General features: G+C 37.2%; 1 protein-coding gene and 1 pseudogene across 2 annotated transcripts in view; one reads left to right on the top strand and one right to left on the bottom strand.

Moving 5' to 3' along the window:
* Positions 1-17,609, bottom strand: part of GLCE (glucuronic acid epimerase) — a 116,539-nt gene that overhangs the window by 51,328 nt on the left and 47,602 nt on the right. The gene's annotated exons all lie outside the window — the stretch shown is intronic.
* Positions 16,225-16,941, top strand: LOC122467609 (annotated as a pseudogene).

The raw sequence follows: 17,609 nt of genomic DNA on the forward strand, positions 1-17,609 counted from the left end.
TGTTCCAAGGAAAATGGAAAGAAGGAAATAAAATATATTTATAGCATAAATATATATAGCACACCCCCCCACACACAAGGCTGCTTCTTCTTATCTAGAACTTATTTACAAAGAAAGTCTGAAAAGGTAGGTCAATATAAGTAATATACAGTGACCAGAGCAGCCACTATAGAAAGGTTAAAATTTCCAATTTAAACTTTGCTGGTTTAGGGGCACCTGGGTGGCTCAGTGGGTTGAGCATCAGGCTCCATGCTAGGCATGGAGCCTGTTTGGGATTCTCTCTCTCCCTCTCTGTTTGCTCTTCCTCTGCTCTCTCAAAATAAATTAATTAAAAAAAACTTGCTGGTTTAAATTCAAACTGCCATGATCATACTAACAACAACCCAGGTTCAGCTACTAGAATCATCAGTAATGTAATCACACTATCAAACAGGATATTTAAAGAGACAGACTCATTCTAGTGGTGCCTGGGTGGTTCAGTCAGTTGAGCATCCAACTCTTTATTTTGGCCCAGGTCATGATCTCGCAGTTGGTGGCATCGAGCCCCACACTGGGCTCCATGCTGTCAGCTTGGGATAATCTTTCTCCCTCTCTCTCTCTCTGCCTCTCCCCTGCTCATGCTCTATTTCTCTCTCAAAATAAACTTAAAAAAAAAAAAAGAAAAGAAAAGCCTCATTCTAAAGCAGACAAGAAAGGCATCTTTCCATTTGTAATAAGTTCTAATAATAACATTATTTTCATAATCTGAATATGTAAATAAAATACTGCTTAAGTTGGCTTTTTCTGCTGAAACTGGGGATAATTCATTTTGTTAACTAAAAATCCTTATCAACAGAATCATCATAATTAACCAAGTGATTGACAGCAATATTATCCTTTAAGGCTTACATAATTATTTTCCCAACTTAAGCATACATTTTATGAAGTATACTAAGTTCTTAAAAGGACTTTATACAGCAAACAAACAGAAAAATCTATTTAAATAATCTGGCATCCGTGCATATAGTCTAATAGATCAAATACAGGCCTTTGCAAAACAGAAACAGTAAATACAAAGCTTCAATAGGGTAAAAATCACTCAATAAAACTTTATATGTTTTTACTTCATTCTGATAGAAGCTAAATTTAAACTAAGAACTTAGTTACTGAATTACAGCTTTTTTCAGCAGTAGTCTTTGAAATGCACGAACGTAGGTGACGAGTATTCCACACATTTTTATTAATTCAGCTCAAGGAAGCAACATGTTATTTTTAAGCTGTCAATTTAAATGTTTATGTAAATTGGGGCAAATTTAAAAACATTCACTTCTAATCTCTTTCACCTAATATTAACTGATGAGTTTATAAGAATGTAACAAAGGCTGCATATCTTGACGGACATCCCAAGAAAGTATCAGGTTTGTTTGTTCATTTGATAGTCAAAGGGGAAAAGATCTCACCAAAGACCCTAAGATTTCTTTTTCTACAGTGACATTTGTCAATCCAAAGCCAACCTTTAGCACTAGCAGAGAATTTATTATGTTTTACCTTACCTTGCATGTCTATGTAGTTACAGATGTAATCTATGAGTAGATTCTTATAAAACAATCTAGCTTTAGACAACAATGAAATTATCATTCAAATACTCAGCTACATAAACACATTTGTTCCACTGTAGTGAGTACAGAAAGCCAAAACTCATAATGGAAATGTGCACTTATTATAAAATATAGCCAAATCGTCAAAGATAATAGCAACAAGTTAAATCAAAACTATATTGGAAAAGACTATCCACCGGGTTGATCATAAAAGGAGAAAATCAAGAGAAATAAAAGGGACCAGCTACCCATTTACAAACATGGATGGCATATTAACATTACTGGACATTTGGGAAACGCAAATTAAAACCACCACACAGATATTAGAACAGATACAAGACAAAAATGGACTGACAATACCAATGTGCTGATAAGGATACATACAGAGCAGGAGAAACTCTCATACTCTGGTGGCGGGAACGCAAAATTATATAGCCACTTGGAAAAAAGTCTGGCAGTTTCTTAGAAAGTTGAATATGTACTTACAATAAAGTCTGTGATCCCACTCCTAGGTATTTACCCAAGTGAAAACAAAAACAAAAACAAAAACCACCTTCATGTAAACGTAGCTTTATTTGCAATCACCCAAAAGTGGAAACAATGCAGATGTCCCTCAACAGGTAAATGGATAAACAACTCTGGTAATACAATGGAATGCTACTAAGCAATAAAAAGGAACAAACTAGTGATTTGTGTAACAGATAGATGAATGTTAAATGCATTTTGTTAAGTGAAAGAAGCCAGTCCTAAGAGGCTACATATTCTTTGATCCCATTTATATGAAATTCTGGAAAAAGCTAACTAACTAAAGACATGGAAAACACGTAAGTGCTTGCTAGGTTTGGGAATGGGGCTGGGTAAAAGGGTTGACTATGAAAGGGCAACAGAAGACATTTTGTGGATGATGGAACTCTTACTGGTAGATACATGACTCTATGCATTTCCATAGAACTGTACAACACAAGGAGTGAATTTTATTGAATATAAATTAAAAAAAAAAAACAATCCAGAGTGTCGGGGAAACTGACGATGGAAACAAACTGTGAAAAACTGGATCTAACTGTATTACAAATGAATGACATAGGAGACTGAAGGGGGTATGGGAGAAAAGACCTGACTTAGCGAGCTTTGGAGCATTTTGGCTAGACTCTGCAAGAATAAAGATAAAAAGAACTGTACACAAACACTGTATTCTATTTAGTAAATGTGTTTCTCTCAGAAGTATAGGACTGAGCAATTCTGAAACTACTACATACATGGATAGCAAATAAATAATTAAACTGCAGATAATGAGAGGTTTCTCACTGTGGGCAAAATAAGTTACAAATAAGCAAAAGGAAATGCGAGAATAATCCTTATGGTGCTAGGTTGGAGTTGGAAGTATCAGTATCAAATGTTTTATATATATACAGATAGTACATACAGAAATAAACATAGGTGTGTGTGTGTGTATGTGTGGGTTAGTATACATGCACACATTTTCTAGGTCTGAAAGGCCTAGAAGCAGTTAATGCCTCAGTAGCAATGAGCACACCTAGCACCCAGATGTTGGTTTGTAAAGACTATTCTCCAAACAGATGGACCTGGGCTCCTTGGAGATGTGAGTGATTTCAGGCCTGGGGCAGGAAAAATAGAAGATGAGCCTAGAGCATTGTGTAGAGCCATAGAGTAAGAAATTGCTGGGGGGAAAAAAAAAGATGCTTTGAAAGGACAAAGATGCAAACTTCAAAGGGCTCCCAGGGGCCAAAACTGAAACAATTTGAGCAACAAAAGAAATCAACACTAGTACTGTTTCTAATCCAGAGAATAAAATAAAAATCCAAGAATGTGTATAGATATAAACAAATGATCAAATAAAATAAGTTAATGTGGGGAAGGACAACTCTTTCTTACAGAAGAAATGAAATTAATAAATGTAAGAGAAAGAAGTGGAATAGAAAATCACCATCAAACCATCAAAGGAGGGGCAACTGTGTGCCTCAGCTAAGCATTCACCACTTGATCTCAGCTCAGGTCTTGATCTCACAGTTGTGAGTTCAAGCCCCACAATGGGCTCCACACCTACTTAAAAACAAATCAGGGGCATCTGGTGGCTCAGTTAAGCGTTGGACTCGATTTCAGCTCACAACTGGTGAGACCACATCCCATGAAAAATATACAAAAACTATATACTATCTTTAGACTTATTTCTACACCTAAAATTATTATAAAATAACAAGTTGAAGAAAATCCCATAATGATCAAATAAAGTAACATTTTTTGCATTATCTCCTATAAGGATAAACCTTAAAGGTTTATTTCCAAATTACTGTCTTTACTGCCCTAAAGGCTATACAATGACATTATCAGGGTCTACAAAACTAAAAATTTGAATGTTTCTGTCCCCTGGAAATTCACGTTGAAACCCTAACCCTCAGTGTGATGGTACTTGGTGGAGGGACCTTTGGGAGGTGATTAGGTCATGTGGGCAGAGCCCTCGTGAGTGAGATTAGTGCCTTTATAAAAGTGGTCCCAGAAAGCTCCCGCGCCCCTTCCACTACATGAGGAGAACAGAGGGAAAAGACAGATGTCTACTGATCAGAAAGCAAGTCCTTACTAGAAACTAAATCTGCTGGCACAGATCTTGAATTTTCCGGCCTCCAGAACTGTAAGAAATAAATTTCTATAGTTTATTAGCTACCCAGTTTATGTTGTTTTGTTACAGCAGCCCAAATGGACTGATATTGACATTCAGAAAAAAATTCCTAACTTGTCCACCCAACCTTTCTTCTCCAGACACATATACTCTAAAAAACAAGCAGCATATTCCATTTAAAGAAGAAATTCTGTGTCTTCAACCCATGCATCTAATTGCAGTGATACTGTCAAATTAACAGTGGCTCAGTATTTGATTTTTAAAATGAAATATTTTATGTTGACCTAGAAAAATCTAACTAATCTAAGTCTGTATGGAAGGACTATGACAAAACATAAATCAGAGAAGTTAAAAAAAAAAAGACATCTTAAGATATGATTTTGATAGAGGCAAAAAGCTTTAGCAGTACCTTCTTATATCATCCATCATTTAAAAGGGAATTCTTATCCATAAGTCTCAATCTATGAATCAGATAGGTACTTCCCCAAACCAATTCAGTTTAGACCACAGCTAAACACGCATAATACTAAGATGGCCTCATTCACATATTCAAGCTACCAAGAGTCCCATCAATTCTTCTGTAGCTTAATGTTATCCATCCTTCATAATTCAAATGTGTAAGTACTCTAAGTCTATACTGATTGAAGTATAAAATGATATAAAATAATGCAAAATACACTCTTTCAGATAAAATTCCAGATTCCTCCTTATTTAAAAGTTAATTTTAAAAGTTTTAAATTCATTTTATAAGAACATAAGCAAAGATACCTCACACAAGTCTATTAGAAAGTCAAGTGTATCTCAGCTTTATGCATGTTATAAAAGAGACTATTTTTCAATTTTTTTTTTTCAACGTTTATTTATTTTTGGGACAGAGAGAGACAGAGCATGAAGGGGGGAGGGGAAGAGAGAGAGAACAGAATCAGAAACAGGCTCCAGGCTCTGAGCCATCAGCCCAGAGCCTGACGCAGGGCTCGAACTCACGGACCGCGAGATCATGACCTGGCTGAAGTCGGACGCTTAACCGACTGCACCACGCAGGCGCCCCAAAGAGACTATTTTTCAAATCAAATAGTTCTTAGGACATAAAGATTTTAGAAACTTATTTTGTTAACATTACCTAGAAAATAGCAAAAAAGAATTTCTTTTTCAGATTTTGGTTTCCAAAAAAGCAAAATCCCTTTGTTTGATATTGCTTGGAAATTCAAATTTATATGTCCACGTATTAAGAAATATGTTTTTCTGTGGTACCTGGGTGGCTCAGTTGGTTAAGTGTCCAACTTAGGCTCAGGTCATGATCTCACGGTTCATGAGTTCAAGCCCCACATCAGGCTCTCTGCTGTCAGCACAGAGCCTGCTTTGGATCCTCTGTCCCCACACCTTTCTCCCCTGCTCACACATTTTCTCTCAAAAATAAAAAAATAAACATTAAAAAAATATATGTCTTTCTTTCGCCAAGAGATTCCTGAGCAGCCTAGAAAACATTTTATTAACTATGTAGGCTCATATTTTAATTTTTCCTTCTATCTTCCATTTTTAAAATACTCATAATTTCAGGAATCACAAACAAGTATAAGTGATTCAATACAAATTTCAGAGAAACTAATTCCAACTTTAACCACTAAAACACAGTTTTATATTAGAATCAGTTTTATTTCATTAAAAAATTTATGTACTCTAAAATACTTCTGTTACTAGGACAGATATTAAAACACATAATGATTACTTCCAAAATGTTCTGTTTAAATTTACTAGGAAAGAAAACAGAATTAAAAACATTTGTGTGCCTTTTATTTTTTTTCTTTAGAGCAGGAAGTAGCTTGACCTTTATCACATAAACTTTAACTTTTTTTTAAATCTAAGCAAAATTAAGACTTCTACTGGAAATAAGAACTTGGCATTTAACTGCTCACAGCATTGTCTTATTTTTAAAATCAATTACTTCAGAAAATTAACACCTCTTTCTAAAAAATAATCTCTAATTAGTTTTCATACAGTTGTCTGTCACTTCACATATAATTACACAGCACGGTTAAGATACTCTCGATTCAGTTTTCGAAGCCAAAGGTCAACAAACTTTTCTTAAAGGGCTAGATTTTAGGGTTGCAGGCTCTACAGACACTGTTGGAACTAGAGAACTCTGCCACTGTAGTGCTAAGACAGCCACAGACAATACATAAGGAATGGATGTGACTATGTTCCAATAAAATTTTATTTAAAATAGGTGAGTGGCCTGTGGGCCACAGTTTGCTGATTCCTGCAACCAGGCAAACAGATCTGATTATCAATATATAATACCCTCAGTAAACAAATGATCACATGTTCCCTTGTTTCTGAAAGTTATTATGTCCTCTTAAATCTAGAAGTGAAACATCAGTTATTTATATGATAAAGAAATCATTAAAATACTTTGAGGTCAGAATCTCAGATAAACTGAAAAAATGTGCTAATAGAGAGCACACATTAAAATATAAGTTTCAAAATGTATAGTGGGGATATGATTAATTTTAACTAAGCAATCTTACATTAATCAAATGAAAGAATTTAAACTCTATTATTACATGTCTGGTTTCAAACTCAAAATATATTTAATCAAAACTTCAGTTTTTTGGTCAAATTCCTAGATAAATAAAATTTAAAGCTTTTAAGTCAGGTTCTAGTTCCAGATAAAATGGGTTAATCATACTCCAACCTGTCTCTCTGAGTAAAGGTAGCTACAAGACCTGGATAGAATACATGAATAGCTACTTTGTTTTATTATAATTATTATTATTATTTTTTTTTTGAGAGAGAGAGAGAGACAGAGCGTGAGCAGGGGAGGGGTAGGGAGAAAGGGAGACACAGAATCTGGAGCAGGCTCCAGGCTCTGAGCTGTCGGCACAGAGTCCGACGCGGGGCTCAAACCCACAACCGTGAGATCATGACCTGAGCCAAAGTTGGACACTTAACCAACTAAAGCACCTAGGCGCCCCTTGGAACAGCTACTTTAGAACTCTGAAAAGTAAACAGGAGCACAAAGATTGGGTTAGAAGACCAGAACTTGAAGTACCACTGAAACATCATTTTCCAGTATGTAAACCTCCAGTTCAGGTATCCTCTAGCCTGAACCTAATACCACCCCAAAACTAGAAGTGGGCATTAGTGCTGGCTCTAGGAGAGGGAAAGGGATCTTCCAACTAAAAGGAAAGTGTGGAAATCCCTCCCCCATTCCCTCAAGCTCAGCCTCCTGCAGCAGCTGTGGCAATGGAGGCCCATTAGGACCCTAAAACTCTGAGGAAGGGAAAACCTCCCTCTGATTAGAGGAGCTGTGGTCCAAAGAGGATGTGGTGAATCCCTGTTGCTTTCTCTCTGTTATTCTGCCACTTGGCGCTGGATATGGGCACAGTTGTAGGGACTGCACATTAGAGAAGAAAAAATAAAGCTCTACCTTTCTTGTCAGAGAAAAGGGGAGCCCTGAGGAATCAGAAATTACTGGGAGATCCCAAAGAAGGAGCAGCTTCGGAAAGCAATGCTTCAAAGTTGTTTATGGACTCCCAGGCTCATCTCAAGCAGCACATGTGTGTATCTGACCCAGACAAGCACAGACTTTGAGACTTAACTATGATATAGACCACTACCCAAGTTCCAGAATGGCCCATGTGTGGTGCACATGTGGGACAGATCCATAGAGCATGGCAAAGGCTCTGAAAATCCAACTAATGTTGTAGTCACAACTCACAGGAACTCGCATCCTTAACCAAACTGGGCTATTTGCCTACTAAAACAAATACATCAACATTCTGCACAGGAACTGAACAAGACCCAAAGTCTCATAACATACTAGTCAAACTCTCCAGGATATAATCCAAAATTACTTGGCAAATGAACAACCAGGAAAATCTCAACTTGCATGGGAAAAGATGCCTACACCAAGGAAATACAGTTGCTAGAATTGAGGAAGATATTAAAGATATTAGAGCAATCCATCATAGAATGCTTTACCAAGTAAAAGCAAACATTCTTGAAACAAACGGATAGATAGAAAGTCTCAAAAAAGAAACAGAAGATATAAAAAGAGAACCAAACTCAAATCTCAGAAGTGAAAAAGTATCAATAACCAAAATTAAAAGCTCACTAGATGAACTCAACAGTAGAAAAGAGATAACAAAAGATGAAGTCAATGAATACAGAGGAACAGAATTTATCCTCTGTGAACAGAGAAAAAGATTAAGAACAAAACAAAACAGGAAGAGTGCCTCAGATCCCACATTAATGACACCAGAATCCCAACAAAGGGCACCTGAGTGGCTTAGTCGGTTAACGGTCTGACTCTTGATTTCGGCTCAGGTCATGGTACTACAGTTCATGAGATCAAGCCCTGTGTTGGGCTCTGTGCTGACAGTGCGAAGCCTGCTTGGGATTATCTTTCTCCCTCTCTCTGCCCCCCCACCCTCCACCTACACACACGCTCTCTCTCAAAAATAAATAAACTTTTAAAAAATCCTAATATGAGAGGATTTCAGTATTTGTTGAATTTGTTGAAAGACAAAAACTTAGAGTTTCAAGCAGCCCAGCCAACTCCCCAAAGAGAATAAATATAAAGAAATCCATGAATAGCCACATTTAGAAAACTTTAGACAAAAAGTCTTGAAAGCAGCCAGAAAAATTTAACATTACTTAGAGGGGGAAAGTGTTCAAATGACTGTGAATCTATTTTCAGAAATCATGCAGACCAGAAGGAAGTAGAACATTTTTAAAGTGCTGAAAGAAAAGAACTGTCCACCCAGAATTCCATAACCAGCAAAAATATCCTTCAGAGATGAAAGTCAAATAAAGACATTCTTAGATGAAGGAAAACTTAGAGAATGTTTTGACAGCAGGAGTGCTGTAAAAGAATTGCTAAAGGAAATTCTTCCAACAGATGGTAAATAACGCCATAAGGAAACTGAAACATCAGTAAGGAAGAGCAATGTAACTGTTAAATATCGAATTAAATATAATGGACTATTCTTATCCTCTTGAGTTCTTTAAATATGTTTGATAGTTGAAAGCACGAAGTATAACCTTCTGTGGTGGAGCTTTCAATGCATGTCATACAATACAATATATAACACAACTACAGCATAAAGTGGAGGGCACAGTAAAGGGACTGACTGTATGATGGTACAGTTTCTATGAGCCACATAAAGTAGCAAAATCTTGATGCTAAGTAGACTGAAAAGTTAAGCACATTGTAACTTGCAGAGCAATCACTATAAAAAAAAACCGTAAAAAGATATAATTAAAAACAATCAATAAATTATCATAGAATACCTAACCAAAACACACACACCAACACACACACACGCACGCACACACCAAACACTCTAAAAGAAGGCAGGAAAGGGAAAATTGAGAAATAAAAACAGGGGTAACAAATGGAAAGAAAGAATAAGAAAATAGTAAATGTATGAGGCGCCTGGGTGGCTCAGTCAGTTAAGCGTCCAACTTCAGCCCAGGTCATGATCTCACAGTCCGCAAGTTCGAGCCCCGCATCAGGCTCTGTGCTGACAGCTCAGAGCCTGGAGCCTGCTTTGGATTCTGTGTCTCCCTCTCTCTCTCTGCCTCTCCCCTGCTCATGCTCTGTCTCTGTCTCAAAAATAAACATTAAAAAAAAAAAAAAGGTAAATGTAAATTCAAACATATCAATAATTACATTAAATGTAAAAGATCCAAACACATCAATTAAGGGAAAATCAAAAAAGAATAGTAGAAAGAAGCATTCTTTAAATACAATGTCATAAGTAGTGAGCCACTCACGAAAGGGGCCACGAGCCAAGGAAAGTGAGCACCTTTAGAAGGTGGAAAGAACAAGGAAACAAATTACCCCACAAAGCTTTCAGAAAGAAACAAAAGTCTTGCTGACACCTGGAATTTAGCCCAGTGAAACTGGCTTCAGAACTGTGAGACAGTAAATTAGTCCTGTTTAAGCCACTGTTTGTGGTAATTTGTTAAAGCAGCAACAGAAAAGTAATGCACTGGATCACAAAACAAACCTCTACAAACTTAAAAAAAAAAAATAAAATCATACAAAGAAATCAAACTAAATTATCAGTAACAGAAAGATAACAAGATATTCTCCCAAAAGGAGGAAATTGCAAACACACTTGTAAGAAATCCATGGATCAGAGGCAAAATAGAAAATACTTTGAAATCAACAAAAATAAGACACTATATCAAAATTTGTGGAATGCAGCTAAAGCAATCCTTAGGGGATAAGTTTTGGCATTAAAATACATTAGAAAAAAGAAAATCTAAAATTAACAATCTAAGCTTTCAGCTTAAGAGACTGGAAAAAGAAGAGCAAACTAACAAGTAGAAGGAAGGAGATAATAAAGAGCAGGAATCAATGAAATTGAAATTAATATTTAAAAAACCAATAAAACCTAAATTAGCTCTGTGAAAGATCAAGACAAGCAAGAATGATAAGACAAAAAGGGAGAAGACATAAATTCTCAGTACCAGTACAAATGGGGAAATTTCACAATAGACTGTATTGTGAAACATTTAAAGAATACATTTAAAGAATAACAAGGAAATACTGTGAGCAAGTCTCTATGCACACAACTCCCTGAAACCATAAACTACTAACATTCACATACATTAATATGGATAAGCTGCACAGGCTGTAACTATTAGATAAATTGAATTTGTAGTTAAAAACTTGCAAAAGAAGAAATTTTCCAGGCCCAGATGTCTTCGCTAATGAAATCTACCAAGTATTTGAAAAACAGATTAACTCTAGACTGATAAGACTAGCAAGTAAGAAATAAAACTGTCCCTATTTGCAAAAAACATTATTGTCTACTTAGAAAATTCCAAGGAATACAAACAAACAAACAAAACCCTCCTGAAACTAATAAATGAGGTTCTCAGGGTCAAAAGATACAAGGTAAACATCAATTATATTTATACATACTAAACAGTGAACAATTCAGAACCCCCAAGTTTTAAAATAATGCTATTTAAAATAGTTCCACAGAAACAAAATACTTAGGTATAAATCTGATAAAACATGTACAGGATCTGTATGCTAAAAAGTACAACATGCTGATGAAATACGTCAAAGATGATGCAAGTAAGTAGAAGCATATACGGAGTTCACAGACTGGAAGACTCAAAACAGTAAAGATGTCAATTCTTTCCCAAACTGGTCTACATATTTAATTCAATTCCAAAAACAATCCCAGGATTTTTTGTTGTTGTAGAGAAGCTGATTTTCAAACTAATATGGAAAGGCAAAAAATCTAAAATAGCCAAAAACTATCAAAAAACAAATTTAAAAAAAAAGAAAAAAAGTTGGAGGAACTATACAATCCAATGGATCAGCACAGTGTCCACAAATAGCTCCACACAAACACAACCACCTGATTTTTGATAAAGGTGCAAAGATAATACAATAAGAAAAGGATAGTTTTTTTGACAAACTGTGCTGGAACAACTGAGTGTCCCAATGCAAAAAAAAAAAAAAAAAAAAAAAAAAAAAGAATGAATTTTTACCTAAACCTCTTATATAAAAATTCACTGAAATGGATCATAAACCTAAATGTAAAATATTATACTATAAAACTTTTTACCTACTCCCCTCCCCAAAATAGGACAAAATTTTTGTGACCTAGGGCTAGGTAAAGAGTTGTTAGACATGACAACAAAATACAACCCATTAAACAAGATGGGATACATTGGATTTTATCAAAATTAAAAAATTTTGCTCTGGAAATTTTTTTTTTTTACCATAATATAAAGACAAGCTATACACAGGGAGATAATGTTTGTAAATTAAATATGCAACAAAGAATTTGTACCCAGAATAATAAAGAACTCTCAAAACTCAGCAGTAAGAAAACACTCCAATTTAAAAGAAAGAAAGAAAGAAAGAAAGAAAACAATCCAATTTAAATATGAACAAAAAGCATACTGATCAGAATGGTTAAAATAAAAAAAACATGGTAACACAAAATGCTGCCAAAAATGGAGAACAACAGGAACTCACATGCGCTGCTGGTGGGAATGAAAAATGGCAAAACCACTTTGAAAAACAGTTTGGTGGTTTCTTATAAAGTTAAATTTACACTTACACAACCCAGCAATCAAACTCCTAGATATTTACTCAGGCCAACTGAAAGCATATTCACACAAAAATCTGTATACAATTGTTTTTTTTAATTTTTTTTTTTCAACTTTTATTTATTTTTGGGACAGAGAGAGACAGAGCATGAACGGGGGAGGGGCAGAGAGAGAGGGAGACACAGAATCGGAAACAGGCTCCAGGCTCCAAGCCATCAGCCCAGAGCCAGACGCGGGGCTCGAACTCACGGACCGCGAGATCATGACCTGGCTGAAGTCGGACGCTTAACCGACTGCGCCACCCAGGCGCCCCTGTATACAATTGTTTAATGGAAGCCTTACTCAAAATCACCCCAAACTGAAGGAACCAAGATGTCCTTCAATGGGCTGTTTAAAAAGAAAATGATTAAAGGAAATAATTTAGGTGATACAAACAAATTTTATTTAACACTTTATGAGGTAGACAGTCACCCTTCCAACAACTGAACCCCACTTCCAACAACCACCCAACAACTGAAAATAGGGCAGAAGGCAGGAAGCTTTTATAGAATAAAGAACAAAGAACAAGGAAGAGAGAAACAGAAAATATCCGACTGGCTAGAGCCATACTGTCAACCTCATTTGGGATGAGAAGGCCCAGAGGTGGCCTGGTAAACACCAGGGACTGGTTGACTAGAGATACTGTGTTTCTGGTCAAGCGGAGCTTTCACAGGGACACAGGTTTGCGGATGTGGGACCTAGAGCAGGAGCAGCTCTATCTCGGGCCTAGAAAGTTGTTTCAACGAGATGAATGGATAAAACAACTGTGGTCAATGCCTACAACAGAATATGCTGCAGGAATAAAAAGGAGTGAACCATTTGATTCACGTGACGTGGAGAAAACTTAAACGCACTTTGCTAAGTGAAAGAAGTCAGATCCAAAAAGTTACATAGTATATGACTGCATGTGTATGACACGCTGGAAAGGGCAAAACAGTAAAAATAAAAGAGATTAGTGGTTGTCAGGGAAGGGGGGATGTGGGAATGGCTGACTTACAAAGCAGGTATGTGAAGTGAGTCGTGGGTTGGGCACCCCTATGGGACTGAGCCCTTCACCTGTGGAATCTGCTACTATCTCCAGGCAGATGGTGTCAGAACTTTAGTGCAATTGTGTGATTTATAACAAATACATACACTTGGTCATTCAGATGACCAAAGTATATTTCTCACATATATTTTGCCTTCGTGGTTCCTGGCTCACTGTTCCAAAACTTCCTGAGCAATAAGAGCAACAGGAACATCCTTTGTTATATTTGGTCCCTTGTTATTCATAACAGGCCCCTTTTTCCATCACAACTGGGTTTATGTTAATGAGGTGACTTCCATAAAATAACTAAGTAAGGATGGAGGCTGATTTCTGGAAGAACCAACCCTGTGATTAGGGGGTTGGAAATTTCAGTTCCACTCCCCACCTCCGGCCTGACCTCCAGGGAAGGGATAGGGACTGGAGGTGAATCGACTGCTAATGGCCAATGACTAAATCAATCATGCCTATGTAATGAAGCCTCCATAAAAAAAAAAAAAAAAAAAGAAGAAGAAGAAAAAAGAAAAACCAGGAAGGGCTTCAGAGAACTTCTAGGTTGGTAAGTACAAGAGCGTCTGGAGAGAGTGGTATGCTCCTAAAGGGCATAGAGGCTTCGCACCCTTTTCCCATATCTCGCTCTAGCCATCTCTTCCATCTGGCTGTTCCAGAGCTATATTCTTTTTTAATAAACCAATAATCTAGTAAGTAAAATGTTTCTTTGGGTTCTGTGAGCTGCTCTAGCAAATTAATCAAACCCAAAGGAGGGGGTCATTGGAACCTCTGACCTACAGCTGGAGGCTCAGAATCACTGGTGTCAACCTAGACTTGCAACTGGTGTGTGTGTGAACTGAGGTGTGGGGTGGCAGTCAGTCAGATGGGACTGAGCCCTCAACCTGTGGAATCTGATGCTACCTCTGGGTAGATGGTGTCAGAATTTAGTTGAATTGTAAGTCACCCAGCCTGGTGTCTGAGAACTGCGTGTTGGTGTGGGGAACTCCTCTGCCCTCCACACCCACACATACACAAGTTGCAACTAGGTCCAGAACCTTTTAACAGAAGAATATTCAGAGTGATGAAACCGTATGGTACTGGGATAAGCGGATAATGACCCTGTGCCTTTGCCCAAACCCGCAGAACTGTACATTGCAAAAAGTGAACTTTAATGTATGCGAATTTTTAAAAATCCACTACGATATTAGGGAAATCTTAAGATAGAATGCAGTCTGTGACAAATGAATCTGACGGTACTGCAAATGAATGGCAAAACCCCACTGAAGAGCTTAGGAGGATAATGAGCTGATTTAAGTAACTTTGGAAAACCACGTCTTAAGTGGAAACTTTAAGGCTAAATACAAAAGGGCCTATACATAAACACTGTAGTCTAGTTGGTAAGTTTATTTCTCATGAGAGTACTGGTTAATTCTGAATTTGCTTTTTACATGTATACTGGGGTGGAACAAGTAAGTAAATAGGCCAGGTTTCTCGTTCTCAGAGAAGTTACAGATAAGCTCAAAGGAGAAAGCTAGAATGAACCCTATGGTACTGAATGAGAGTCACAGACGTTGGTATGAACTTAACATATATGCTGCTTAATATATAATACAAATGGATAAATACAGAAACATTAAAGATGTGTACAGATGCATCAATTAGCATACAGATATTTAATTCCTCTGTCCTCTGAAAAGGCCTAGAAAGAGTGACACCCCAATAAAAGCACCCCGACATTGGTCTCTAAACACCACTCTCCAATACCAGCTCTACACCAGAGCTCAGAGAAATGCCTGATTCTAGGAGTAGGGTGGAGACAATACAAGATGAGTCTGGAGCATCTTATAGTGCCAGAAATCAAGGAAGTACTCAAAAAACGTCAAAGGGACACAGGGGTCAACGATGAAATAATTTTAGCAACAAAATAAATAACATAGCTTGGACTGTAAGCCAATGTATAAAATAAGTGTACATAAGGACGTAAATGCCTGAATGAATGACTGAATGAATGAAAGGGACAAACTTCCTTATGGAAGAATTCCTAATAATATATGTAGACAGACCCTCATCGATAAAAAGCATCCCCTTGAGTGCAGGCTAGAATTAGTGACTCACTTCCAAAGATCAGATGATGGAAAGACAAAAAATAACTTTACAGTGTAGAAACCTAGCAAATACTACCTTAACCAAGTGATATTATCATATACTCCCTGATATGATGTGATGAGAGGGAGGGCACTTTGCTATCATACCTTTGATATTCTTCCCTAAAACCATTAGCCTTGGTGTAATCATAAGGAAACATCAGATAAACCCAAATTGAGGGACATTCTCCAAAATACCTCACTAGTATTAGTACTCAAAACTATGAAGGTCATTAAAAGCAAGGAAAGACTGAGAAACTGCCAGAGACCATAGGAGACTAAGGAGGCACAACAAATGCAATGTGGAATCCTTGGAACAGAAAAAGGAGACTACTGGGAAATCTGAGTTTAGAATCTGGAATTTGGGTAACATAAGGTACCAAAATTGGCTTCTTCATTTTGGTTTTGTAAGACGTTATCATTACAGGAAGGTGGATGACAGGTATACGTGGATTCTCTGTATTATCTTTGCAACTTTTCTATAAATCTAAAATTATCCCAAAACAAAGTTTCTATTATTTTAAAGAATGGACAAAAGACGTGGACAGACCCAAAGAGAATACGTGTACGGCAAAAAAACACGACAAAATGTTTGACATCATTAACTATTAGGAAAATGCAATTTAAAACCATTATCAGATATCGTTCCAAATCCATTAGAATGGCTGTAATTAAAAAGAATGACCACTTGCAGACACCGCAGCCCCAGAGCTGGTCATCCACTCAGTCATGGTCAACCCCACCACGTTCTTCGTTCTTCAATTATCATTGTGGATGGTGAGCCCTCTAGCTGTGTTTCCTTTGAGCTGTTTGCAAAGTTCTAAAGACAGGAGAAAACTTCTGTGCTCTGAGCACTGGGGAGAAAGGATGTGGTTATAAAGGTTTCTGCTTTTACAGGATTTACGTGCCAGGGTGATGACTTCACATGCCATAGTGGCACTGGCGACAAGTCCATCTATGGGGAGAAATGTGATGATGAGAATTTCATCTTGAAGCACACAGATCCTGGCATCCTGTCCACGGTGAACGCTGGACCCAACGAACGGTTCCCAGTTTTTCATCTGCACCTCCAAGACCGGGTGGTTGGAGGGCAAGCACGTGGTGATTGGCAAGGTGAAGGAGGGCATGAATATCGTGGAAGCCACAGAGGGCTTGGAGTCCAGGAATGGCAAGACCAGCAAGAAGATCACCACTGCTGACTGTGGACGAATCTAATAAATCTCACTTGTGTTTTATCTTAACTACCAGACATTCCTTCCGTAGCTCAGGAGAGGACCCCTTCACCCCCACCTGTTTGAAATACCCTGTAATCTTTGTGCTCTTGCTGCCGTTCTATAGGTTCCATATTTTTCCTTACTCCCCTCCAAGTTTAGGTGGACTGCAGTGTCAAGTTTATGATTATGAATTAAAAAACTAAACAAACAAAAAAGAATGACCGTACCAAGTGCCAGCAAACAGAACTAGAACTATCACACATGGCTGATGGGAATACAAAGTGGTGCAACCAATTTAGAAACTGGCAATTTCTTACGAAGTTAAATTATACAATTACCAACAATCCCACCGCTATGTATTTACCCAAGAGAAATGAACACTCACATTCATAAAAGCCCGTACACAAATGTTTATAACATCTCTATTCAAAACAGCTACAAACTCGAAACAATTCAAAGTCCTTCAATGAATTAAGGGATAGTGGTACATCCATACATAACTACTACTCAGCAATAAAAGTGAATGAAATAATGTTATACAAAACAACTTAGTTCACATGAAATCTTAAGGCACTATGCTTTGTAAATGCATGTGTAACAGTGTCAAATAGCTAAATACTCTGTGACCCCATTTAGTGTCATTTTTGAAAAGACAAAACTAAAATGACAAAGTGGTTGCTAGAGGTTATGGGTGGAGTCGGGAGGGTACAAGCACAAAGGGAGAGCATGAGGGAGTTTATGAACTAATAGAACTGTCTGGATACGGACTGCGATGACAGTTACACTAACTTATACACGATAAAATTCATCATCTGTTCACAAAGTAAACTTTACTGCATGCTCACTTTAAAAATTAATTTCTGATACTTAAACAAATCATCTTTAAGTCATCAAGATTTT

This window comes from Prionailurus bengalensis, chromosome B3, assembly GCF_016509475.1.
Source record: "Prionailurus bengalensis isolate Pbe53 chromosome B3, Fcat_Pben_1.1_paternal_pri, whole genome shotgun sequence".
Lineage (NCBI taxonomy): Eukaryota > Metazoa > Chordata > Mammalia > Carnivora > Felidae > Prionailurus > Prionailurus bengalensis.